Source organism: Hippocampus bargibanti, linkage group LG11 (assembly GCF_051943395.1).
Source record: "Hippocampus bargibanti isolate YZ-2025 linkage group LG11, ASM5194339v1, whole genome shotgun sequence".
NCBI lineage: Eukaryota > Metazoa > Chordata > Actinopteri > Syngnathiformes > Syngnathidae > Hippocampus > Hippocampus bargibanti.
In genome coordinates, this window is record NC_142744.1 from 23,631,580 (window position 1) to 23,657,539 (window position 25,960).

A 25,960-nucleotide genomic window follows, 5' to 3' on the forward strand; every position below is an offset into this window, starting at 1 on the left:
TGACATCTTTTTATTAAAATAATAAAATACATAAAATATTTACATAAAATACATACATAATTTACATAAAATATTGACATAAAATGTTTACATAAAAATACATAGTTCCTTTACAGATAAAGAAAACTAGCTAATAACCATGGAATAATGCAAAGCAGTTCTTGTGATGATTCAAACAAAGATTTACATTGCATTTTTTTGCTGTAAATAGTAGTTTTCACCAGCATGTGCCATGCTTGCACCTGTTGCAGTTCTGCAGCATAATCAGTTAGTGGAGATAGCTTTCAAGCCCAAAGCATCCGAGTGTTTGGTCATTTTGAGATTGAGAAACAATATATCAATCCCAGCCACTTCTCAAGCTCTTCTTTGGCGAGACACAGGGGCTTATTGATGTTATTTTGCATTGCATAGAATTTCAACTGTTCAACAATAATATCCATCATTTTTTCATCGAAAATCCTTTGAAAATATTTGAATAGTGATAGAAGTTCATCAATGCAACAGTCACGACTGTGTCCGATGCCAAAATGTCTTCATCAACATGGTCATCTATTTCATTCTCATCAGGATCTGGAAAGATATACAGTACATGGGTATTTTAGAAAAAACATATGAGCACAGCAACATTCAAAAAAGCAAAAACTATACCAAACTAACCATTTGATCTCAATGCTCTGATCTTACCGTGAAATGGGCATCTCTTTCCTTACATTACATCACAAACAGAATTTCAGTCCTTTCAGATGCTTTATCTTCTAGTCACTGTACTGTATTTGAGAATGTGAAATGCACATACGGTACTGGGGACTATTTTGTCCACTAGGTGGCAACAAAACCTTACATAACACAAGTTGAAATGCAACCTATTACGTTCTTCAAAACAATCATTTCTACATTTTCTGATTACAAATTCTTTCTCTCAGATAATTTTACTTGACATGCCAATCTAATGTCCTCAAGGCCTTCAGAAGTAATTTTGCTGTCTTTGATTTGCCCCAAATAAAATATAGACTTTTAGCTTTTCCTGTATTTTTTTTCACAGAAACTTGTAAGTGTTGTACCTGCTCCTACCATGTTTCACGGTCTTTTGGAAATAGGAAGTGTTAAATTTGTACCAGACATTATGATGAAAATGTTTTAAGTTTTCTAATTTCTGTTTAGGATATAACAAAAAAAAAACATATGGACCTCCGTTTCAATAATTATATTGAGAATGCAAAGCTATGAGGTACAGCTGTTAGTGTAAAACGCACCATTCACTTACAATTATTCGCATCGGGTACCCAGTCAGGATCAACAATATCATCATGAAACTAGCGTTAGCACGCCGAATGTTCTACATTAGGAACACTACTTATTTTTAATATTTCTTGGTAAATAAACAAGTTAGCGTTAATTTATGCATTTCAGTATCAAGGTAAACGTCTTCTGAATAGATCATAAAATCGTCACAACATATACTTACGTGATATTTGATCCGTGACGGGAAGTAGAAGGAGCTTTGAAGATGCAGGAGCGCACGTTGTGTTGCGCAAGAAGGAGATGATGTCACTGACGCTCTTAAAGGCATAGCTGCACATAACCTGTGTTCAAGGGACATGTAACTTGTGCTGCATCAGTTCCAATCGAAACTTGAACTGCTACCTTTAATTTTTTCGATCTATAAGCACTTATCTTTAGTGTACCAAATATGACCCCAGTAACTGTAAAGGGTTAAAATAAAAAAAAGGCTAATCTCTGTTTCCAGCAGTGGTGGCCAATCCACAGCTTGCGAGCCGCATGCGGCTCTCTGGCTGCTTCAATGCGGCTTGTTGCGTCACACGCGTGTATGATTTTGAAGTGCGCCTTTCAACCCTTTCATGTCTTTCAATTCCTTGATCTCCTTGATGTGCGTATCACCCTGACGCATAGCACACGCTTGCAAATTGTATAAAAAGAGCTGTCGCGGGACAGAGAGATTGGGCGAACCACGGGGCAGAATCATCTCAGACTCATCTCGGACTCAGACCCAGACAGACGCACCGCTCGCAGAGACCTGCCCAGCATCGCACGGAGTTTCACAGCACGACTTGCTCGACTCTACGCCGCGATCAAGCTCTGCGCATCATCTGCCTGGAAGATCTGACAACGAACCTACTTACAAATAAAGAGAACCATCAAACTCTTTAGGCTCCCTGGCTTTCATACGACAACCAAAACTATTTTGAGTATGTTCAGAAGAATATAAATAAAGCCATATACAAAAATAAATTTTTACATTTGTAATTCTTTTAACATATAATTTTACATTATTTTTGGTTGTAAATTAATTTAAGCAAAAAACATTTACAAAGAAAAAGAAGAGCCATTTAGGAGCCAAAAGAGTCGACTCTTTTTAGTGAGCTGAGCGAAAAGAACCGGCTCTTTTTAGAGAGCCGGTTCAGACTTACCAATGTCACAGGACTGCTTGTGAAAGGCAAATGCCTGAACGCAGACATGACAATTATATGCAGTGTTTCTGTACATTTTATCCTGCCTATAAGTATGTTAACTTTGTGTGTTTTTTTTTTTTTTTTTTTTTTTTTTTTTTATAGATGAGACTGTCTTGAAGGCATAGATCATTTTTAAAAGTCTGTGAGGAATAACAATGGGCTTTATAAAAGGTCTGGAACAGAGTCCACAATCAGTGCGGGACTCATTATACCTGGTATGTATAATCCTTCTGACCTGTGTGAGGGGTTGCGGTCTCCGCTCAATGGTGAACTCGGTGTGGCACAGTTCACAATAACTGGTGTTGGAGGACGACAGCCACTTCTCCAAGCAGCTCTTGTGCACTTTTCCGAGGGTGCCAGTGCATTCACACGGCGAGAGCAGTGTCTCCCCTCCACCTCCTTCATGTCAAATCCGGCACATGCCTATATCACTGTCGATATGTTTGAGAAAACACCTATGGTTAGAATGAACCCCTCAAGACATTCATTGTCATGCTCCCCCTCTCACCTTTGCAGGCTCACAGCTTTAACAATGGTGGAGAGTGGGCGGCCGTCTTTCGCCGTAACCTTGGCAATGTACTGAGCCTGTGCAGTGGAAACAGATTCTTCAGAATCCGTGGAAGAGTCGGATTCTGCTTTCCCAGAGTAATCACATAGGGAGCCAGGGAGGTGACAGCACCCTGACGCAGACATGGCTCATTTTAGGGTAACAGATGGGCGAACAGAATAGCTTTGTGATTCATGAGACAGGCCCACATTTCATTTTAAGATTCTTAATATTTAAGGGCATGTTTAAAATATAGAGTTGCAAACCATGCATGGAGGCATGCATGGTTCGGAACTCTCTCTCTGTATATATTTTAAACATGCCCTTAAATATTAAGAATCTTAAAATGAAATGTGGGCCTGTCTCATGAAGCACAAAGCTATTCTGTTCCATCCCAAATCCAGTACCCTGAGACTCGACGCAAGCCGTAAGGAAGGGACTAGTGAGTGCGAGAGGCACTGTCCAGGATTAAACATCCAAGCTCCATGAATACATCAAGGTGAAGGCTGCAACAGAGGGTGTACTGAGAGATTGTCTCAGACAATGGGGAACAGAGAATGAGGTACTGGAAGAGGGACCATCATGGAAGGAAAATCTGCTAGCTAGCATAGTATATTGAAACATCTGTTCGGTTTATGGACTGAAAAAAACCAAGATCAAAATGGGAAACACCTCCAAGGTGGCCAAGAATGACCTAGCAAAGATCCTTTGTGACTTCCAGATGCAGACTGACCAAATGGTAACGGCGAACCATTCAAATATCGTAATAATAGATAAAGGACAGAGGAAAGCCGTTGTAGTGGATGTCGTGGTCCAAAGTGATGGAAACATCAGAAATGAGTAACATAAGAAACTATAGTAATATAAAAGTTTCAAAGAGGAGCTGGAGAGAGCCTGGAAGGTAAAGGTGACAGTCGTGCCTGTTGGAGCACTCGGGGCAGTGACCCCAGAACCATATGAATGGTTGCAACAGATCCCCAGAACAACATTGGATTGATTGGATTTGCCTTTATTAGTCTCGCAGTGGAGATATTCACATTTTACAGCAGCAAAGTTATGAAAGGAATGAAAGTAGAAAAACAAAATACTGAGCTGCTCGAAAGGCAGCCACTGTCGCGGCACCGTCTTGAAGTCAAAAGAAAAAAAAAAACAAATAACATGACAACACAATGACACAGAGAGTCATTCATTCTTCAGCACTTTCTGGATATCTCGATCCAGAAAAGCACAGTGCTGGGAACAGCACAGATACTACGTAGAACCCTCAAGCTTTATGGCCTCTGGTAGAAGATTTCAGTACATCGCAATTTTTTTTCCAGGAAAAAAAAACTTTCAGAAAAAATTAATTACCAAATGAGAGGAAGCCTGTGCATCAAGCACTCGTGGAGTAGTTACCGCTTATTCCTCACCAGGGTCGTGGGGGTGCTGGAGCCTATCCCGGCCGTCTTCGGGCACTAGGCGGGGGACATCCTGAATTGGTTGCCAGCCAGTTACCAAGGGTAAACGATTGCTGCTCAAGATGAATTAATCTGGTTCTAATCTTGTTATTCCCATTTTTTATTCATTTCATATTTCTTTATGATTAAGACAACCGACACCTCCGCACAAGTTGCGCCCATAATTTGTAAAATCACTTCAAATGACTTCTACTGAGCGCATTTTACAAAGACTCCACCGCGTATAACTATAATTTACGTTTTAAGACTCGCACTGAATATTCATGAAGTCTTGTTTTTGTTTGGCAGTTTTATTCCAACAGTCGTTTAAAAAAAAAGAAAGAAACGGGGGTGGGTACATAAAGAATATTGGGATGTGCTTGTACATGCTGTTATGTTTTGCCATACAATGTTCAGCCCGTTACAGAGCATAGAGCAGCATCCGTTAAAATGGCCGATCAAGTGATTGTTTTCGAGTGGATTGTCTCAAATAAGAGCAACGTTTGTTTTTCCTATGTGATCCTTTGGCACAGTCTTAGACATGAGCAGACCATTAAACCATGAGGCAGAATATTCCTCAAGGTCTATAGAATCATTGGTAGTGTACCCAATGATTCTAGAAAGGGGAGATGTGTAATCGTTGACAAGATCACAGTGTCGCTGGGTGATTACATCAGCAGGGGGCGTCAAGGACCAAACGAGAGAGTGACTGAGCGAAACGGATTGCATTTGTGGTCAAATTAGTTACCCACATTAACACAACAGCTGGACTCACACGTGCCTTATTTGACAACACAACATATATGTTTAAACTGCCTATCGTTAGTTGCACTTAATTACACTTTTTTATGGTGCTGTGCCTTTCTTAAATGCAGCGTTGTCTTTAACTTTTAAGTTCAACACATTTGAATGTAATCTTTTTACTTTCAAACATGGATTTGGGTAAAATAAATTACCTAAAATTTACTTTCATGTGCAGTAAATATTAATTGAATCGTTTTACATACTGTAATGCCCCTCAGCCTGACAAATGATGCGCACAGTCGCTGGTATAGCGGGTCGGTCTTTTAATAACAAAACTTAGCAGTTATCACAAACAAACAGGAGCTGTTGTTACGCTATAACTCACGCGCAGACATTCTCCTGAGGCCCTCTGCCCAACCCCCGTTGTCGGGTCCTCCCTTCTCTCCATGTGTGTCGTCACGCTAACCCGACAAGTCCAGCCCCAAAACATGTACAATACAAGCACTGAACGATACACTACCCTCCCCTTTATGAAACCCTCACCCCGAGGGGTCAACAAAAAAGTCCTCCAGTCGCTGTGGCCTTCGTCTCCGTCTCTGTGGTCGACCTGGCTGTGGCTCGGTTCCCCCTTGCGCTGGCTGACTCGGGGCAAAACTGGAGGAGGGTGGGGAACCTGGGCCGACCACATTACCTAACGTGGATGAAGCAGACCCCGCTTCAAGTACAGGAATACCGCTGCCCCGGTAGTGGGCCAACCTGTCCCGATGTAGGGCAACTAGTGTGTGGGAGCAGAGCGGCTGAAAGCTCTGCATCCCATCGTGGTGAGATGGGCCTCTGCCCATCTGACCACATAGAGGTGAAGGGAGGATGAGGATCTGAGGGACCGAGAGGGAACAGAGATTTGAAGCAGGTCAGAAAGATAGGGAGGGTCAAGGTTATGGATGGCTTTGAATGTAAACAGAAGTATTTTGAATTTGATTCGATGTTTCACAGTAAGCCAGTGGAGCTGATGGAGGACAGGGGTGATGTGGTGAAAGGAGGGGATTCTAGTGATGATCCAGGCTGAAGAATTTTGGACGAGTTGGAGTTTATGGAGAAATTTCTGATTGACACCGAAGAGAAGTGAGTTACAATAATCGATGCGGGAGGTAACGAGACTGTGGATAAGGATAGCAGCGGAGTGAGGGGTGAGCGAGGGACGGAGACGGTTAATATTACGGAGGTGGAAATAAGCAGACCGAGTTATGTTATTTATATGGGAGTGAAAAGATAGTGAGCTATCGAGGATGACACCCAGGCTCTTGACCTGAGGGGAGGGGGACACGGTTGAACTGTCAATGGTGAGAGAGAAACTGTTAGTTTTGTGTAGGGTGGATTTGGTACCGACAAGAAGTTCAGTTTTTTCACTGTTAAGCTTGAGAAAGTTATGGGAAAGCCAGGATTTAATTTCTGAGAGGCAAAGTGAGAGGGATGAAGGTGGAAGAAAGGCATCGGGTTTGCTGGAGCGGTAGAGTTGGGTGTCATCCGCGAAGCAGTGAAAGTGAATGCCAAACTTACAGAAAATATTGCCAAGAGGAAGTAGGTAGATAATAAAGAGAAGGGGCCCCAGGACAGAACCTTGAAACACACCAGAGAACACAGGAGAGGACTGTGAGGTGAACGAGTTGTTTAGGATAAATTGTGAGTGATCAGAGAGATAGGAGTGAAACCAGCAAAGTGGGGAGTGCGTTATGCCTAGGGTGGAAAGTCTGTCGAGCAGGATAGGGTGGGAAATGGTGTCAAAAGTTGCGGTCAGGTCGAGAAGGATGAGGATGGGGAGTGAACCGGCATCGGCTGCCATGAAAAGATCATTCGTGATTTTAATGAGAGCCGATTCAGTACTGTGGCGGGGGCGGAAACCAGACTGGAATTGTTCGTAAAGGTTATTGTGAGTGAGGTGAGAGTGAATCTGGGACGCAACTGTTTTTTCAAGGATTTTGGCGATGAATGGAAGGTGGGAAATTGGACGTAGGTTATTGAAATCGTTTGGATCAGAGGCAGGCTTTTTCAGGATTGGAGTAACAGCTGTGGTTTTGAGTGGGATAGGAACAATTCCAGTTGATAATGAGGCATGAATAATGGTTGAAATAAATGGGAGAAGAGAGGGTAGGCAGGACATGATAAGGATAGTAGGGAGGGGGTCGAGTTGACAGGAGGAATTCTTGGATTCTGTGATAATGTCTGAGATTATAGAGGGATGGGGGAGTTCAAAAGCAGAAAGTAGTTGGGAAGGAGTAGAAAGGCTGGGAGAGGTGGGAGAACAGAGGACCCGAGGTGCTGATGGACTTTGTTGATCTTTTCGCTAAAAAAACATAAGCAGAGCATTGCATGTATCAGAGGAATAAAAGTGTGAGGGGAGAGAGATAGGAGGTTGTATGATTTTGTGATAGAGGTAAAAGAGGACCCATGTGTTTCCAGGATTAGATTCAATGAGTCCAGAGTAATATTGCGATTTTGCGCGTGAGATTGAGTCCTTGTAATGGGTGAGGTGAGCTGTGTACATGTCCTTGTGAGTAGTGAGACCGGTCTTCCTAAACAACCTCCTACACCCGCTCGAGTGCCCGACATGGGCCATCCCAGTGGCTGTCTAGTTTGGAGCCGCGGCCTTTTTTTCATTTGGGCGTATACACCCAAACTAGTTCCCCGGCCCGGAAGTCTCGCCCCTTGCTCCGCGCGTCAAAATTCCGCTTTTGGTGTGCTCTTGCTTTCTCCAGCTGGTCCCGTGCAAATGCGTGCGCTGCCTCCAGCCGATCCTGCAGGCAGTCCTCTGGGCTGCCTGGTGGTCTTCCAAACGCCATTCTTGCCAGTGTCTGTATTTCCCAGCCCAGCATCAGCAGAGCAGGTGTACAGCTGGTGGAACTCTGAACCGCTGACCGATAAGCCATCAGCACCAGTGGGATGTGCCTGTCCCAGTCACGTTGGGGAAAAAACTCCATGCAAGGGAGTGGTGCGCGTCTTCTGCATGTCAAGGCGTTCACACAGAGCAGCGAACACCCTGGACTCAAAATTTCTGCCTTGGTCACTGTGGATGATATCTGCAGTTCCAAACCGGCAGAACATGACCTCCAGGAGTGCATCAGCCACTGTTTCCGCCTCTTGGTCTGGCAGTGTGAATGCCTCTGGCCACTTTGTAAAATAGTCCATCGCACACAGCATATAGCGATTCCCTCTGTCTGTCACAGGGAAAGGGCCCATGATGTCCACAGCAACTCTCTCCATGGGCGCACCAATCCTTTGTTGCTGTAGTGGTGCGTGCGATTGGGCTTGAGGTCCTTTGTAGGCCATGCACACATCATAGCGCCGACAGAAGTCCTCTACGTCCCGTTGGTGCGGCCCCCAATAGAACCCTTGGCGTAGCCGTCGGAGGGTCTTTGTGCTGCCAAAGTGTCCCGACCCCGTGCCCCCATGACATGCTCTCAGCACCGTCTCTCTGAGAGCTCTTGACATGACCACCTGCCATCTATCTTCCCCGATGGCAGGTTCTTTCCATCCAGGCTCGCTGCAGCACGCCGTCCTCGATGCGTAACCCATCAAACTTGCGCCAAAGGCCTTTGGAAGCAACAGAGAGTCCCATCACGCCTTCCCAGGTGGCCTCCTGCCACTCTGGACCCACTGCCGCACGGAGTTGAGATCGTGGTCCTCCTCTTGTTTTGAAGCCCACTCTGCAGTGTCCACAGCCTCTAGGGTACAGCATGTCGGCACAGCAGCAGCCGCTTCCTCGCAAAGCTCCAACTCCCTGGCATCTCGCCGGTCGCAATAGCTGCAGCCACTAATGGAACATGGCCGCCGGCAAAGGGCATCTGCATTGGCGTGCCGAGCCCCAGCCCGATGCACCACAGTGAAGTGGAATGCTTGCAGCTCCTCGAGCCACTGTGCTACTTGGCCTTCTGTCTCCCTGAACGACATCAACCACTGTAGTGCGACGTGATCTGTTCTGATGGTGAAGGGCACGCCACACAGGTAGTACTTGAAGTGGCGTGTCGTCAGAACAACTGCTAGCAGTTCACGTCTTGTAACGCAGTAGCGTCGTTCGCTTTTATTGAATGTGCGGCCGAAATAGGCTACCACTCGCTCACCTTCCGGCCCCACCTGTGACAATACTGCCCCTATGCCGACATTGCTCATATCCGTGTCCAGCAAAAAAAGGCAGGGATGGATCAGGGGGGGTGAGGACGGGAGCGTTCATGAGGGTTTTTTTTAGGCTGGAGAATGCCTCCTGAAAATCCGGCAGCCACACGAAGGGTTCATTATCTTTCAGGAGGCGGAACAAGGGTGATCCAATACAAGAAAATCCTTTCACAAACCGCCTGTAGTATGAGGCTAGTCCCAAAAAGCTTTTTAACTGCTTCTGGTCCCTTGGTACTGGCCAGTCTTTGATTGTGCGGACTTTCTCCTCCATCGTGCTGAAGCCCTTACCATCCACTAGATGGCCCAAGAACTCCACCTTTTGCTGCATGAAGTGGAACTTATCTGGGTGCAGTTTCAGCCCAGCTTCTGCAATCTTCCCCAGCACTAGTCTCAGAGATTCCATTGCCGCTTGAAAAGAATTACCATGGACGAGGACATCATCCAAATACACCAGGCACTTTTGCCTCGGAATGTTTGTGAGTACTGTGTCCATCAAATGCTCAAATTGCATAGGCCAAATCTCATGACCTTAAACTGCCAGTGTCCTCGGGTGGTGCAGAATGCCGTCTTCGGTTTGGACTCTGTGGTGAGAGGGACTTGCCAGTAGCCACTCCGCAGGTCAAGTGCCGAGAGCCACGCAGAACCCGAAAACAGATCCAAGGTCTCGTCTACGCATGGTAGTGGGTCTTTCTTTGTGACCTTATTGAGCGGTCTGTAGTCCACCCAAAACCGCAATTTTATGCTCTTTTTCTTGGAGACCATGACCACGGCAGACGCCCACGGGCTGTCGGAGGGCTTGATGATCCCTGCCTTGAGCATGGCACGGATCTCTTGATCTGCACCCTCCTGCTGGGCTAGAGGCAGGCGTCGAGGACGAACCTTCACTGGTCACGCATCACCCGTGTCGATGTGGTGCTCGACCAAGTGACTGAGGCCCACCTCATTCTCACTGAGAGCAAAAATGTCACTAAATTCCCACAGTACCCGCCATAACTGCTCCTGCTGCTCGACACCTAAGACATCACAGTTTTTATCCCAAATGGACCGGATAGCCCCGGTCCGGGACTCTGCTGATTGACCCGGGGTCAAATTCACTGACATGGCTGGGTTGGATGTAGTTGGCCCCCCGAATGGCAGTCCATCACAGGGCGAGCACTGCTGATATCTTGGTCAGGCTGGTTTGGGTCATCAGTGCATCCGTGGTCTCTGCTGACGGTTCTGCTGTGTTGATGACCACCTCTGGTGCACTTTGCCGAGACGCCGGGATCAGCTCCACATGCTGACTGCTCGGCAGGTTGAGCACTCAGCTCCCAAGTCTACCACGCATTTTGCGGCTTTGAAAAAGTCCCGTCCCAAGATACAGGGGTCAGTCACGTCAGCTACCCAAGCTGAGTGGGTTGTCGACAAACCCCCCAGAGTGAAAACAAATGCATCTTGCATCTTGGCCGTTTCGCCAGTCACGGTCCTCAGTTTTGTGAGGGTCGATTTTAAGACGGTTCCCGCTGGAACAACGTTAGGCCTCACAATTGTGGCTGAGGACTCAGTGCCCACCAAGGCTGTACAGGAAATGCCCCCAATTTGCACGTGAACATGACTGGGGTCCCCCACGTCTGTCCACCCCACCATGATCGCTTTCTCTCCGCGTGCAGATTGCAATTTCCGGCTAATCACTGGAGGGGTCCGCGTTGACTGGGCTACGCAGCCCCTTTACCGTTTCCCTGATGGTTCAACATCTTTGGGCAGCGTCGCAGCAGCTGACCTGGCTGGCCACATCCCCAGCAGACAGCAGGACGAGCACATCGACCACTTCCTGGGCGGGTATTTATTGCACACACCAACTCATCCACCCACGCTGGCCGGCACCTCCTGACAGCGAGGTCGCCAAAACGGGGCAAGTCGCCGTCGGTAATACTCCTCTGGCTGCGATCTCCCTCTCCGTAGCAAGAGCGAGTGCTTCTCCGAGCGCCGCTGGGTGAGCATGCTGGACGTGCAGGCGCAGTTCATCCGGTCTGAGTGCTTGGATGAACTAGTCACGGATAAGTTCATCTTGGATGTCCTTTCGAGAGCCGGCCGAGGCTCTCGATCTCATGGGCAAGACAAGGCAGCGGCTCCCCAGGATGTCGATCACGCTGTTTTAGCTCGCACCGCAAGGAGTCCTTCCACTTAAACTCCCTGAAACGCCTCTGTAAGGTGCCCACCAGCGCGCTGTAATTGAGTCTCTCTCCGGGGCTCAGCAGCAGCAGACAGGAAGTAACCTCATCGGTTAGTGAAAGTGCCAACTGTGCCGCTTTCACCTCGTCTGACCAGTCCGCCGCGTCTGCATCCAGTTCGAACTGGGCCCAATAAGCCTCCCACCTTCCTTTCCCGGAGAACTTGGGGGGTTTGATGGGGGGGCCAAGCACCCCCCAGGGCGCCGCCATCAATGTTTATGTCACCCCTCGTGGCCGCTACGTCCCGGCGTGGCGCCGTAATGGCGGGCTCGCGCTCACCTCGGCACGGATTGCCAGCATAATCAGCATAAACATGACCTCGCTCTGTGCCACTTGACACTGGCATATCTATCACGCATGGCACTGCTTCTTCCTTTACATTTATAGCAGCCAGGTCGCCGTGCTGGTACGAGAAGTTGTTCACGTACTTCACCATTTTGGGGGTCTTGTTAGTGAGCTTTCACTACCCCCCAGGAGGGAGGCATAGTGAGCAGGGTGGGCACTGGAAGAGTCAGCGGTCGGCATGGACTCTTCAGTTGGTTTTCCACACTGCCGTGAGATGTGTCCCGTCTCTCCGCATCTGTAGCATCGTCTGGGCTCAGTGACCCTGGGTATCTGCCACTGCCTGGGTGGGCTTCTGGTGCCGCCTGGAGCCATCTTGGCTGTGTTGGGGAGCTTGGGCGCCTTTGTGCGGGCCATTACAGTCCTGGGTGGGGATGTGTTGCCGGTTTCCTTCCTGGTCGTTCGCAGCATCTCCGCTGTGGCCTGGTACTGTTCCACTGCTGCCACTGTTTGACAGGCAGTAGTCAGCGACTGCTGGCTGATGATCTTTTTTGCTTCATAGGGCAGGGCTCGTAAGTAGCGATCCACGACTGTCATGATCTGGTTGGCGACCAACGGGGGGCGCTGTCTGCCCCGCCTACACCTGCACAGGTGCTGGTCATCCCGATCAGATTGCCGACCAGCGGGTGGCGACGTCGGCCCTGCCTGCAGCCTCGCAGGTGCTGGTCGTTTAATCATTGACACTTAAAAGGACACCCGGCACGACCATCCGGTGCCGGTTCATTGTTTGTTTGCTGCTTGGTTGCTGCATGCATTGTGTATGTTTTTGTTTAACCTTGGCGGACTTTTACTTTTGGTCTTCTTTTGCTACTTTGTATTTTTTCCATTCAGATGATTTTGATGTTTTACATTTTGTTCCTGCTGACTTTATTTTAATACAATTTGTCAAACAACCTCCTCCCTGCTTTTTGGGATCCGAACCCGCCATCACCACCAAACCGTGACAACGACAATGGCCTCGACCACCTCAGCTGCCGTGCTCCTTTCCGGTTCCAGCCACTTCCAGGCGATGCGGGCCAATTCGTGCATCTGTGCCCGTAGAGGTTGGTCTGGCTGGAACGTCCAAGTGTGGAAGCGCTGTGCCATTCCGAATTTGGTGAGCCCATGTCTGCTCAGAATTTCAGCTTTTAGATAATCATAGTCTTCTGCTCTGTCTGCGGTCAAGTCCAGGTCAGCATTCAGTGATTCCCCTGTCAGGAAGGATGCAAGCAATCCCACCCACTGCTGCTTGGGCCACCTTTCTCGAGTGGCTCTTGCTTCAAATGTATGCAGGTACGCCTCAATATCATCCGTCGCCCCCATCTTGGCTAAAAAGTCACCCGCCTTCCCCCGGGGAATGTTCTTGGCGGCCATTTGTTTTTGCAAGAGCAATTCCTCTGCCTTCAGTTCATTTGCTCTCTTTTGCTCCTATAGGAGAGCGAAATCGGCCTGATATTGGGCTTCCTGACTTGCGAGAAGGGTTTTCAAGATGTCTTCCATTTTTTTTTTTTTTGTAATTGAAGATATTTTCAATTTAGAAAAAACATAACACAAACCATCTATGTCCATGCGCTTATTAACGCTTGTCCAGTGCCCGCATTCTCCACCATATGTAATGTCATGAGAGGCTAGCTCTCAGCGGGACAGGACAAGGAGCACAATGGGCGACAGGTTTGAATACAAACAGGTTTCTAGGCCTCACCCCTCTGGACGTCCTCCTCATGTAGCCTAGCCACCTTTAGCAAGGTCCGAATCCCGTGTCCTGTCGTGCGGTCCCAACTGGCAATGAGTTCCATGTGGCAATCAATTTCTCCACAGAGCACAGCAACAGAGCTTGTCTCCCCCCGGGCCCACACTCAGAGGCTCTCCGCCTTAAAAGCCTTGCCTGCCAATCAAGCCGTGATCAGCCGCAGGTGTGGTGTTTGAATTGCTGCCTTCCACCAGATGGGGCCAAAACTCTCTCTGGGTGAAGCCATCTTAGGGGGATGTATTTGCCCTCCAGAACCCAGCCTCTCGTGACATCACTATATATATATATATATATATATATCAGTAAAGTCTCGTTATATCGATATCGGTTATATCGATAGTACCGCTTATTACGATACTATTTTCATTTCCCTTGCACATTTCTAGTCTTTTTATGTATAATTAGTACCGTTTAGTGCGATACCCGGTTATTACGGTAATCCGGTTATTATGATGCTAATTTTCATCCCCCGCCGGCCATTTTTGTTGTTTATATCAATATATCCGTCGCGCCATTGGTCAACTTGGTCACGTGTCTTGTTACGTGAGCCGCCATCGGTCGCGCCATTGGTCGACTTGGTCACGTGACACGCCATCGGTCGCGCCATTGGTCAACTTGGTCACGTGTCTTGGTTACGTGTCACGCCATCAGTCGCGCCATTGGTCGACTTGATCAGCTGACTTGGTTACGTGCCCAGCACCCGTGTAGCAGAGCCATTTTCATTTTCAGACGCTAGCTCTTGTGTAGCAGACGAGATTGAAGTGTTTGTGTTAAAAGGTAAAAATGGGAAGCAGAAGATTGATGACTTTTTTAAATTGTATACATAATACAGTAAGATGTAAGCGTTGCAGTTTCCCTGTTGTGTTATGTACATGCCCACTGTACTGTATATGAATGCAATCGTTTTTTGCAACAATGTTTCTTGTTTTGTCTGCTGAAGCGCGATGATTTTGAAAATTATTAACATTCCATACTGTGTATTAAAGGACAGCCGATGTCACTTTTTATTCAAATGCAAATAAAAATGACTTCACGCCAAGACGTCTTGCATTGCTTGTGAATCCAAACAATGGCTTCGGATAATATCCTTTCTTGTTACACATCCAGTTGTGAATATGTTTCAAATACACTGTAGTTCTGAAGATTAAAGCATAGGATCCGAACCCGCCATCACCACCAAACCGTGACAACGACAATGGCCTCGACCACCTCAGCTGCCGTGCTCCTTTCCGGTTCCAGCCACTTCCAGGCGATGCGGGCCAATTCGTGCATCTGTGCCCGTAGAGGTTGGTCTGGCTGGAACGTCCAAGTGTGGAAGCGCTGTGCCATTCCGAATTTGGTGAGCCCATGTCTGCTCAGAATTTCAGCTTTTAGATAATCATAGTCTTCTGCTCTGTCTGCGGTCAAGTCCAGGTCAGCATTCAGTGATTCCCCTGTCAGGAAGGATGCAAGCAATCCCACCCACTGCTGCTTGGGCCACCTTTCTCGAGTGGCTCTTGCTTCAAATGTATGCAGGTACGCCTCAATATCATCCGTCGCCCCCATCTTGGCTAAAAAGTCACCCGCCTTCCCCCGGGGAATGTTCTTGGCGGCCATTTGTTTTTGCAAGAGCAATTCCTCTGCCTTCAGTTCATTTGCTCTCTTTTGCTCCTATAGGAGAGCGAAATCGGCCTGATATTGGGCTTCCTGACTTGCGAGAAGGGTTTTCAAGATGTCTTCCATTTTTTTTTTTTTTGTAATTGAAGATATTTTCAATTTAGAAAAAACATAACACAAACCATCTATGTCCATGCGCTTATTAACGCTTGTCCAGTGCCCGCATTCTCCACCATATGTAATGTCATGAGAGGCTAGCTCTCAGCGGGACAGGACAAGGAGCACAATGGGCGACAGGTTTGAATACAAACAGGTTTCTAGGCCTCACCCCTCTGGACGTCCTCCTCATGTAGCCTAGCCACCTTTAGCAAGGTCCGAATCCCGTGTCCTGTCGTGCGGTCCCAACTGGCAATGAGTTCCATGTGGCAATCAATTTCTCCACAGAGCACAGCAACAGAGCTTGTCTCCCCCCGGGCCCACACTCAGAGGCTCTCCGCCTTAAAAGCCTTGCCTGCCAATCAAGCCGTGATCAGCCGCAGGTGTGGTGTTTGAATTGCTGCCTTCCACCAGATGGGGCCAAAACTCTCTCTGGGTGAAGCCATCTTAGGGGGATGTATTTGCCCTCCAGAACCCAGCCTCTCGTGACATCACTATATATATATATATATATATATATCAGTAAAGTCTCGTTATATCGATATCGGTTATATCGATAGTACCGCTTATTACGATACTATTTTCATTTCCCTTGCACATTTCTAGTCTTTTTATGTATAATTAGTACCGTTTAGTGCGATACCCGGTTATTACGGTAATCCGGTTATTATGATGCTAATTTTCATCCCCCGCCGGCCATTTTTGTTGTTTATATCAATATATCCGTCGCGCCATTGGTCAACTTGGTCACGTGTCTTGTTACGTGAGCCGCCATCGGTCGCGCCATTGGTCGACTTGGTCACGTGACACGCCATCGGTCGCGCCATTGGTCAACTTGGTCACGTGTCTTGGTTACGTGTCACGCCATCAGTCGCGCCATTGGTCGACTTGATCAGCTGACTTGGTTACGTGCCCAGCACCCGTGTAGCAGAGCCATTTTCATTTTCAGACGCTAGCTCTTGTGTAGCAGACGAGATTGAAGTGTTTGTGTTAAAAGGTAAAAATGGGAAGCAGAAGATTGATGACTTTTTTAAATTGTATACATAATACAGTAAGATGTAAGCGTTGCAGTTTCCCTGTTGTGTTATGTACATGCCCACTGTACTGTATATGAATGCAATCGTTTTTTGCAACAATGTTTCTTGTTTTGTCTGCTGAAGCGCGATGATTTTGAAAATTATTAACATTCCATACTGTGTATTAAAGGACAGCCGATGTCACTTTTTATTCAAATGCAAATAAAAATGACTTCACGCCAAGACGTCTTGCATTGCTTGTGAATCCAAACAATGGCTTCAGATTCGGATAATATGCTTTCTTGTTACAAATCCAGTTATGAATATGTTTCAAATACACTGTAGTTCTGAAGATTAAAGCATACATGTTTACAATCATTAAAGAATTATATGTGCCATTTTGAGGCAACATTAGGGGAACATCTCTCACCCAAAAAAAAAAGGGAGCTAATGGCCAGCTCCGTTTCTTATATGGCGCTTGGCTGCCCTCTTTTGGCGGCTTTTGTTTAATGCAGTTCGGCGCAGGATCGGATATATCGATAGTCCCGGTTATATCGATATTTTTTTGGACTCCCTTGAATATCGATATAACGAGACTTTACTGTAATATATATATATATATAATATATATATATATATATATATATATATATATATATATATATATATATATATATTATATCTGTTGTATGTATTTGATGTTAAAATGCCTTGCATGTACACGTGCCCTTCAGTCATGTTAAAGTCTACGAACGCATGTCTCATGATATTCTCCAGAGAGGTGGTATCTCATGATTCCTGTTGAACTTTGACCAAAGGTTAAAAACTCAAACCCGCGTGCACACTTGCATGTGCCAATATGTGTCTCCAGTACGGGTATGAGGCATGTGCACTATACCGCAGCTCTTTATCAGTGTTTGGGTACAAAGGGAATAAGTTGAACAGGTGAACAGGTATGCCTTCAATGAGGTCAAGGCAGATGGGAAGAAAAAAGATACTGTTCAACTTAGTTCTCAAACTTTGAACACTGAGTTTGATCCATAGATCTTCAGGAACCACCCTAATTATTACCATTAAAGTACACTCATAAAAGGGCCAAATGTTCATCAGAAGACGAGACAGAGGTTATATTCCTGAAACCTATCATATATATTCTATTATTGCGAGCCAATGTAACGTTTACCATTTGAAGAAGAATTGCGCATCACAATATGGGAAAATAAAAAGTACTTTAACGTTCAGTGCTTGTGTTGTGCATGTTTTGGGGCTGTGCTTTTCGGGGTAGCGTGACGACACACACGGAGAGAAGGGAGGACCCGAAAACGGGGGTTGGGCAGAGTGCCTGAGGAGAATGTCTGCACGTGAGTTGTGGTGTAACAACAGCTCCTGTTTGTTTGTGTAACTGCTAAGTTTTGTTGTTAAAGGACTGACTCGCTATACCAGCGACTGTGCGCATCATGTGTCACGCTGAGGGGCATTCATTACATTGGTGTCAGAAGCTCCGGATTTCCCGTCGTACGTCCAACTGTTAAAAAAAAAATGTTCTGCAAATTTGCTCCGGTAAAGGAGGAGCACAGCCACACCGAGCTACAGTCCTGGACTTGGCACAAAGTCAAAATAGAGAATCTCACAACGGTTCTTCTGGCCAGGCGTGCACAAGGATGTGGAGAACTATTGTCGTTCTTGCCCGGAGTGCCAACAGGTGGCGCCAAAGCCCACATACAGAAACCCGCTCATTCCCTTACCCATCATTGAGACCCCTTTTCAGAGGCTTGGGCTGGATATAGTTGGGCCTCTACCAAAAAGTGATAGGGGACACCAATATATTTTAGTTATGGTTGATTATGCCACTCGGTTTCCAGAGGCTGTTCCCCTCAGAAAGGCTACCACTAGGCAGATTGCAAAGGAACTATTTCCTCTCACCAGCCGGGTGGGAATCCCAAAGGAGATACTGACAGACCAAGGAAGCCCCTTTATGTCCAAGGTCATGAAGGACCTATGTGCCCTGCTCACGGTCAAGCAACTGAGAACCTCCATCTACCACCCACAGACGGATGGGTTGGTAGAATGGTTCAACAAGACCCTCAAGGCCATGATGAGGAAAGTGATCAAAGAAGATGGCCGAAACTGGGATCAACTGCTGCCGTACTTGCTGTTTGCCGTGAGGGAGGTACCACAGTCTTCTACTGGTTTTTCACCCTTTGAGCTGTTGTACTCTTACAGACCCCGGGGACTGCTGGATATCACCAAAGAGGCTTGGGAAGAGCAGCCATGCCGACAATGTACCCTCATCGAGCATGTGGGGGACATGAGGGAAAGGATGAAGGCCATTTATCCGATAGTGCGAGAGCACATGGAAGCGGCCCATTGACAGCAGCAAGCCTCCTACGATAGACCTGCCCAGCCTCGAGAGTTCAAGCCAGGGGACAGAGTGCTGGTCTTGGTGCCAACGGTGGAGTGCAAATTCCTGGCATCCTGGCAGGGGCCCTTTGAGGTCATCGAACGCATGGGGGAAGTAAACTACAAGGTGAGGCAACCTGGTAAGAGGAAACCTGAGCAGATTTACCACGTTAACCTCCTAAAGAAATGGCATGCCAGAGAGGTGCTGTTCAGTTGTCTCCCCCCCAGTGAAGCTAAGAAACCGGCAAGAGAAGAAGTTCAGATGGGCCCAAGTTTGTCCCCATACCAACGCCAGCTGACGCTCGAATTGGTTGAGCGTAACCAAGACGTCTTCTCCACTATACGTGGACACACAGACGTGGTGCAACACGAGATACGCACCACACCTGGAAAAACAGTCCACCAACGTCCATACCGTGTGTCGGAGGCCCGTAAGACAGCTATTCTGGAGGAGATAAGGAAGATGCTGGAACTGGGAGTAATTGATCCCAAAGTGCCTGGGCAAGTCCGATTGTGTTGGTTCCCAAGCCAGACGGGTCAATACGATTCTGTAATGACTATCGGAAGTTGAATGAGGTATCTGTATTTGATGCGTATCCGATGCCTCGTGTTGATGATCTTATTGACTCCCTGGGACAGGCACGCTTCATCACCAATCTCGACCTCACAAAGGGGTGTTGGCAGGTGCCCCTGACCCCGGCATCAAAGGAGAAGACAGCCTTCGCCACACCTGAGGGACTCTACCAGTACACCAGGCTCCCGTTTGGTCTACATAACAATGGCTTCGGATAATATCCTTTCTTGTTACACATCCAGTTGTGAATATGTTTCAAATACACTGTAGTTCTGAAGATTAAAGCATACATGTTTACAATCATTAAAGAATTATATGTGCCATTTTGAGGCAACATTAGGGGAACATCTCTCACCCAAAAAAAAAAGGGAGCTAATGGCCAGCTCCGTTTCTTATATGGCGCTTGGCTGCCCTCTTTTGGCGGCTTTTGTTTAATGCAGTTCGGCGCAGGATCGGATATATCGATAGTCCCGGTTATATCGATATTTTTTTGGACTCCCTTGAATATCGATATAACGAGACTTTACTGTATATATATATATATATATATATATATATATATATATATATATATATCTGTTGTATGTATTTGATGTTAAAATGCCTTGCATGTACACGTGCCCTTCAGTCATGTTAAAGTCTACGAACGCATGTCTCATGATATTCTCCAGAGAGGTGGTATCTCATGATTCCTGTTGAACTTTGACCAAAGGTTAAAAACTCAAACCCGCGTGCACACTTGCATGTGCCAATATGTGTCTCCAGTACGGGTATGAGGCATGTGCACTATACCGCAGCTCTTTATCAGTGTTTGGGTACAAAGGGAATAAGTTGAACAGGTGAACAGGTATGCCTTCAATGAGGTCAAGGCAGATGGGAAGAAAAAAGATACTGTTCAACTTAGTTCTCAAACTTTGAACACTGAGTTTGATCCATAGATCTTCAGGAACCACCCTAATTATTACCATTAAAGTACACTCATAAAAGGGCCAAATGTTCATCAGAAGACGAGACAGAAGTTATATTCCTGAAACCTATCATATATATTCTATTATTGCGAGCCAATGTAACGTTTACCATTTGAAGAAGAATTGCGCATCACAATATGGGAAAATAAAAAGTACTTTAACGTTCAGTGCTTGTGTTGTGCATGTTTTGGGGCTGTGCTTTTCGGGGTAGCGTGACGACACACACGGAGAGAAGGGAGGACCCGAAAACGGGGGTTGGGCAGAGTGCCTGAGGAGAATGTCTGCACGTGAGTTGTGGTGTAACAACAGCTCCTGTTTGTTTGTGTAACTGCTAAGTTTTGTTGTTAAAGGACTGACTCGCTATACCAGCGACTGTGCGCATCATGTGTCACGCTGAGGGGCATTCATTACATTGGTGTCAGAAGCTCCGGATTTCCCGTCGTACGTCCAACTGTTAAAAAAAAAATGTTCTGCAAATTTGCTCCGGTAAAGGAGGAGCACAGCCACACCGAGCTACAGTCCTGGACTTGGCACAAAGTCAAAATAGAGAATCTCACAACGGTTCTTCTGGCCAGGCGTGCACAAGGATGTGGAGAACTATTGTCGTTCTTGCCCGGAGTGCCAACAGGTGGCGCCAAAGCCCACATACAGAAACCCGCTCATTCCCTTACCCATCATTGAGACCCCTTTTCAGAGGCTTGGGCTGGATATAGTTGGGCCTCTACCAAAAAGTGATAGGGGACACCAATATATTTTAGTTATGGTTGATTATGCCACTCGGTTTCCAGAGGCTGTTCCCCTCAGAAAGGCTACCACTAGGCAGATTGCAAAGGAACTATTTCCTCTCACCAGCCGGGTGGGAATCCCAAAGGAGATACTGACAGACCAAGGAAGCCCCTTTATGTCCAAGGTCATGAAGGACCTATGTGCCCTGCTCACGGTCAAGCAACTGAGAACCTCCATCTACCACCCACAGACGGATGGGTTGGTAGAATGGTTCAACAAGACCCTCAAGGCCATGATGAGGAAAGTGATCAAAGAAGATGGCCGAAACTGGGATCAACTGCTGCCGTACTTGCTGTTTGCCGTGAGGGAGGTACCACAGTCTTCTACTGGTTTTTCACCCTTTGAGCTGTTGTACTCTTACAGACCCCGGGGACTGCTGGATATCACCAAAGAGGCTTGGGAAGAGCAGCCATGCCGACAATGTACCCTCATCGAGCATGTGGGGGACATGAGGGAAAGGATGAAGGCCATTTATCCGATAGTGCGAGAGCACATGGAAGCGGCCCATTGACAGCAGCAAGCCTCCTACGATAGACCTGCCCAGCCTCGAGAGTTCAAGCCAGGGGACAGAGTGCTGGTCTTGGTGCCAACGGTGGAGTGCAAATTCCTGGCATCCTGGCAGGGGCCCTTTGAGGTCATCGAACGCATGGGGGAAGTAAACTACAAGGTGAGGCAACCTGGTAAGAGGAAACCTGAGCAGATTTACCACGTTAACCTCCTAAAGAAATGGCATGCCAGAGAGGTGCTGTTCAGTTGTCTCCCCCCCAGTGAAGCTAAGAAACCGGCAAGAGAAGAAGTTCAGATGGGCCCAAGTTTGTCCCCATACCAACGCCAGCTGACGCTCGAATTGGTTGAGCGTAACCAAGACGTCTTCTCCACTATACGTGGACACACAGACGTGGTGCAACACGAGATACGCACCACACCTGGAAAAACAGTCCACCAACGTCCATACCGTGTGTCGGAGGCCCGTAAGACAGCTATTCTGGAGGAGATAAGGAAGATGCTGGAACTGGGAGTAATTGATCCCAAAGTGCCTGGGCAAGTCCGATTGTGTTGGTTCCCAAGCCAGACGGGTCAATACGATTCTGTAATGACTATCGGAAGTTGAATGAGGTATCTGTATTTGATGCGTATCCGATGCCTCGTGTTGATGATCTTATTGACTCCCTGGGACAGGCACGCTTCATCACCAATCTCGACCTCACAAAGGGGTGTTGGCAGGTGCCCCTGACCCCGGCATCAAAGGAGAAGACAGCCTTCGCCACACCTGAGGGACTCTACCAGTACACCAGGCTCCCGTTTGGTCTACATGGAGCACCCGCCACGTTTCAGCGCCTAATGGATCGGATTCTCACCCCCCACAAGAGGTACGCGGCAGCATACTTGGATGATGTTGTCATACAGAGTCCCGACTGGGAGAGTCACTTACCCCGAGTGCAAGCTGTGATTGACTCCCTCAGAAAAGCAGGTCTCACAGCAAACCCGAAAGAGTGCAGTTTGGCATTTGGCGAGACCAACTACCTGGGCTACACTATAGGTGTGCTCCAGTCCGATCCTGGTGGCACCAGACTTGAGCAAGGACTTCATTGTGCAAGCGGATGCATCAGAAGTTGGTCTGGGGGCTGAACTCTCGCAAGTACATGGAGGAGAGGAACATCCCATCTTTTACCTTAGCAGAAAGCTGTTGCCCAGAGAAAACAACTATTCCACAGTGGACAAGGAGTGTCTTGCCATTACACGGGCGCTGGAGTCATTGCGCTTCTATCTCCTGGGTAGACGTTTCACGGTGGTCTCTAATCATGCTCCTCTACAATGGATGGCCAGAAACAGGGAGACCAACAGCAGAATAACCAGGTGGTTTTTGAGCCTGCAGGCCTTTAACTTTTCTGTGGTCCACAGGGCTGGCAAGTGCCAAGGCAATGCGGATGCCCTCTCCCGAAGGGAGGCCTTCCTTGCCTGTTTCGCATCCTTCACCCCGCCGAGGACGTCGGTCTCAAGGGGGGGGATGTGTGATGTCACGAGAGGCTGGGTTCTGGAGGGCAAATACATCCCCCTAAGATGGATTTGCCTTTATGAGTCTCGCAATTTACATTTCACAGCAGCAAAGTTATGAAAGAAATGAAAGTAGAAAAGCAAAACACATGAGCTGCAGGAAAGGCAGCCACTCTCGCAGCGCCGTCTTGAAGTCAAAAGAACAAAAAAAAAACTAAATAACAAATAACATGACAACACAAAGACACAGAGAGACATTCATTCTTAAGCACTTTCTGTACCCTCTTTGTTACATAAAGCAGTTCCAGATGAAAGAGGAGAGGATCAAAGCATCTCTTCACCAGTGGATCAGGGACATCATGGTGGAATGTACATGTCGACTACAAGCTAAATGTTGAAAGCAAACACGCAGCTGTAGCATCCATTGACGAAAAAAGATTGTCTCACATCTCTGTCCCACATAAATCAGCTTCAATTCCATCCCGCGACAGTTCCATATACACATCGGCGCTCTGCGCTGACGCTCCTTCCTTCTTATCTCGGGCTCTTCAAGCCATGTATCCATCCAGCCGCAGACTGTCCAACAGCACCGACCTTCCACTGAACAAAGCGGGGCTGTGAAGATGCTGCCCATTACAGGCGCAAAAAAGCACAATGGCCCCAGAGCTGTCCAGCGATGACAGTCGAATGGCACTGACATTCCTCCCATTCAACACAGTATTGGCATATCCATGCTGCCGAAAAGGCGCAACCGCTCAGCACAGTCTCCTCCTTGATGAATGTCGTGGTCAAAAATGCTGAAAAACAATCCGTATCCGTTCCACACGACGCACCACAACACAAAATGACAAAAGAAAACACAAAAATAAGAGAAAAACAACAAAAAAAGCAAGGCTCATCAGAGCACTTGCTGACGGCTGCCTACTCGGGCGCCATCTTGGACTCCTTTGGCTTCACCCAGAGAGAGTTTTGGCCCCATCTGGTGGAAGGCAGCAATTCAAACACCACACCTGCGGCTGATCACGGCCCACACTCAGAGACGGAGAGCCTCTGAGTGTGGGCCCGGGGAGAGACAAGCGCTGTTGCTGTGCTCTGTGGAGAAATTCATTGCCACGTGGAACTCATTACCAGTTGGGTCCACGCGACAGGACACGGGATTCTGGACACGGGAAGTCTGTGTAAGCTCTCAGTTGTACAGGAGTGGTCCATCGACGAAAAGGTTTCTTCAGCCGTCATCTGTACTTCTTTGAAGGTGTCGGACGTTTCGCTTCTTATCCGAGATGCTTCTTCAGCGAACTAAAGTCTTACTGGTAGTTTCGGCCCTATATATATATCCCTACTGTCCAGACATGGCGGTGCCGGACTCTGTTATGATAGGTCCCTGCTCTCAGGTTGCGGGGAGCAGAGAACTAAAGAAGCTAACAGAATTTATGACGCTACAAAACGTAAACGTACATTAAAAGCATCGTAGAAAGAAGAGTTCACGTGGCTTGTAGCAGACAACGCAGCACAAACATTGCATTGTGCACCATAACGACAAACCACAACTGGAGTAAAATAATCAGCAAGGGATATTTACCATAAATTAAGCAAGGGACCATTTGTGGTAGGTACATCCTTCATTTAAAAAGAAATCCATAATACATTGCAACAATGTTTTTTTTTTTTACGATTAGTCGTCTTATTGTGTTTCAAGTTGTAAAAAAAATGGGGCCTGGTGTGCGGTAACTTTTTGTCATGAGTTTCAGAAACTGCTATATGTAAAGTCTAAACTTTTAAACATGAAATAGCATCTGTCGGTCTACCCAACATTCCATTTTTATTTCTCATCATGGGTAGCGTAGTGGATGAGCGGGAGCTATGGATTACTTTGACCAAAGGGAACCCATGCGAGCATGGAGAACATCCGAAGTCCACACATGCCTTTGTGTGTGGATTTGGGTTGTTATATTTTCACTAGGGTCTCGGTGTGCTGCAGCCAATCCTAGCTGTTTTTGGGCAAGGGACCCATCCAACCAGTTGCGAACCAATAAATGGGCAAACAGAAACGGACAACCATTCGTGTTCACACTCACACCAAGGGACAATTTGGAGTGTTCAATCAGCCTACCATGCATGTTTTTGGGATGAAGGAGGAAACCGGGGGATCCGGAGAACATCCACACAGTGACCTCCTTCAGGATATTTGGGGTTCAATTACATTTAAACAGTGTTTCAGAATCAGAATTAGAATCAGAATAATCTGAATCAGAATCATCTTTATTGCCAAGTATGTAGAACACACATGTAATTTGTTTCCGGTAGAACATGCTGCACTAGTATCATCACCAAAAAATTGCAAAGAGGCACTATACAGTTCCATTTGGGCTACTGTTCAAAGTGTTAATGGCTTGGGGGAAGAAGCTGTTTAAATGTCTGCTGGATTTGGTGCGCATGAATCGGTAGCGCCTGTCTGAGGGGAGTCGTTGGAAAAGGTGTTGGGCAGGGTGCGGAGGGTCCAGTATGATTTTCCACGCCCTACTACTCTACTCTACAGTCTCTACTGTCTTGAGCGTGTTCAGCTCTAGGTTGTGACGGCTGCACCAGACCTCTAGCTGCTCCAGTTGTTGTCGGTACGCAGACTCATCGCCGTCTTTGATGAGACCGATGACCGTGGTGTTTTTTAACTTTAAAACCAGCTTTTTCTCCAGAAATTATTTCAAAATGATTGTTATAACAGCAGTTCGTCAAATTACAAATGTATACCGACCTTTAAGACGAGATCAAAAGTTTTCCCATTGGCTTAATAATTTAATCGTTGAGCATGTGAACAGTGCGTGATCA

General features: G+C 47.1%; 1 long non-coding RNA gene across 1 annotated transcript; it reads right to left on the minus strand.

Annotated features, from left to right (window-relative positions):
* On the minus strand, positions 1-25,960 carry LOC148891974 (uncharacterized). The gene is made up of 5 exons (XR_016116411.1): positions 25,887-25,960; positions 2,980-3,056; positions 2,707-2,902; positions 1,466-1,583; positions 1-570 (listed from the first exon to the last, which is right to left on the minus strand). It is a non-coding gene; the product is annotated as an uncharacterized LOC148891974 (long non-coding RNA).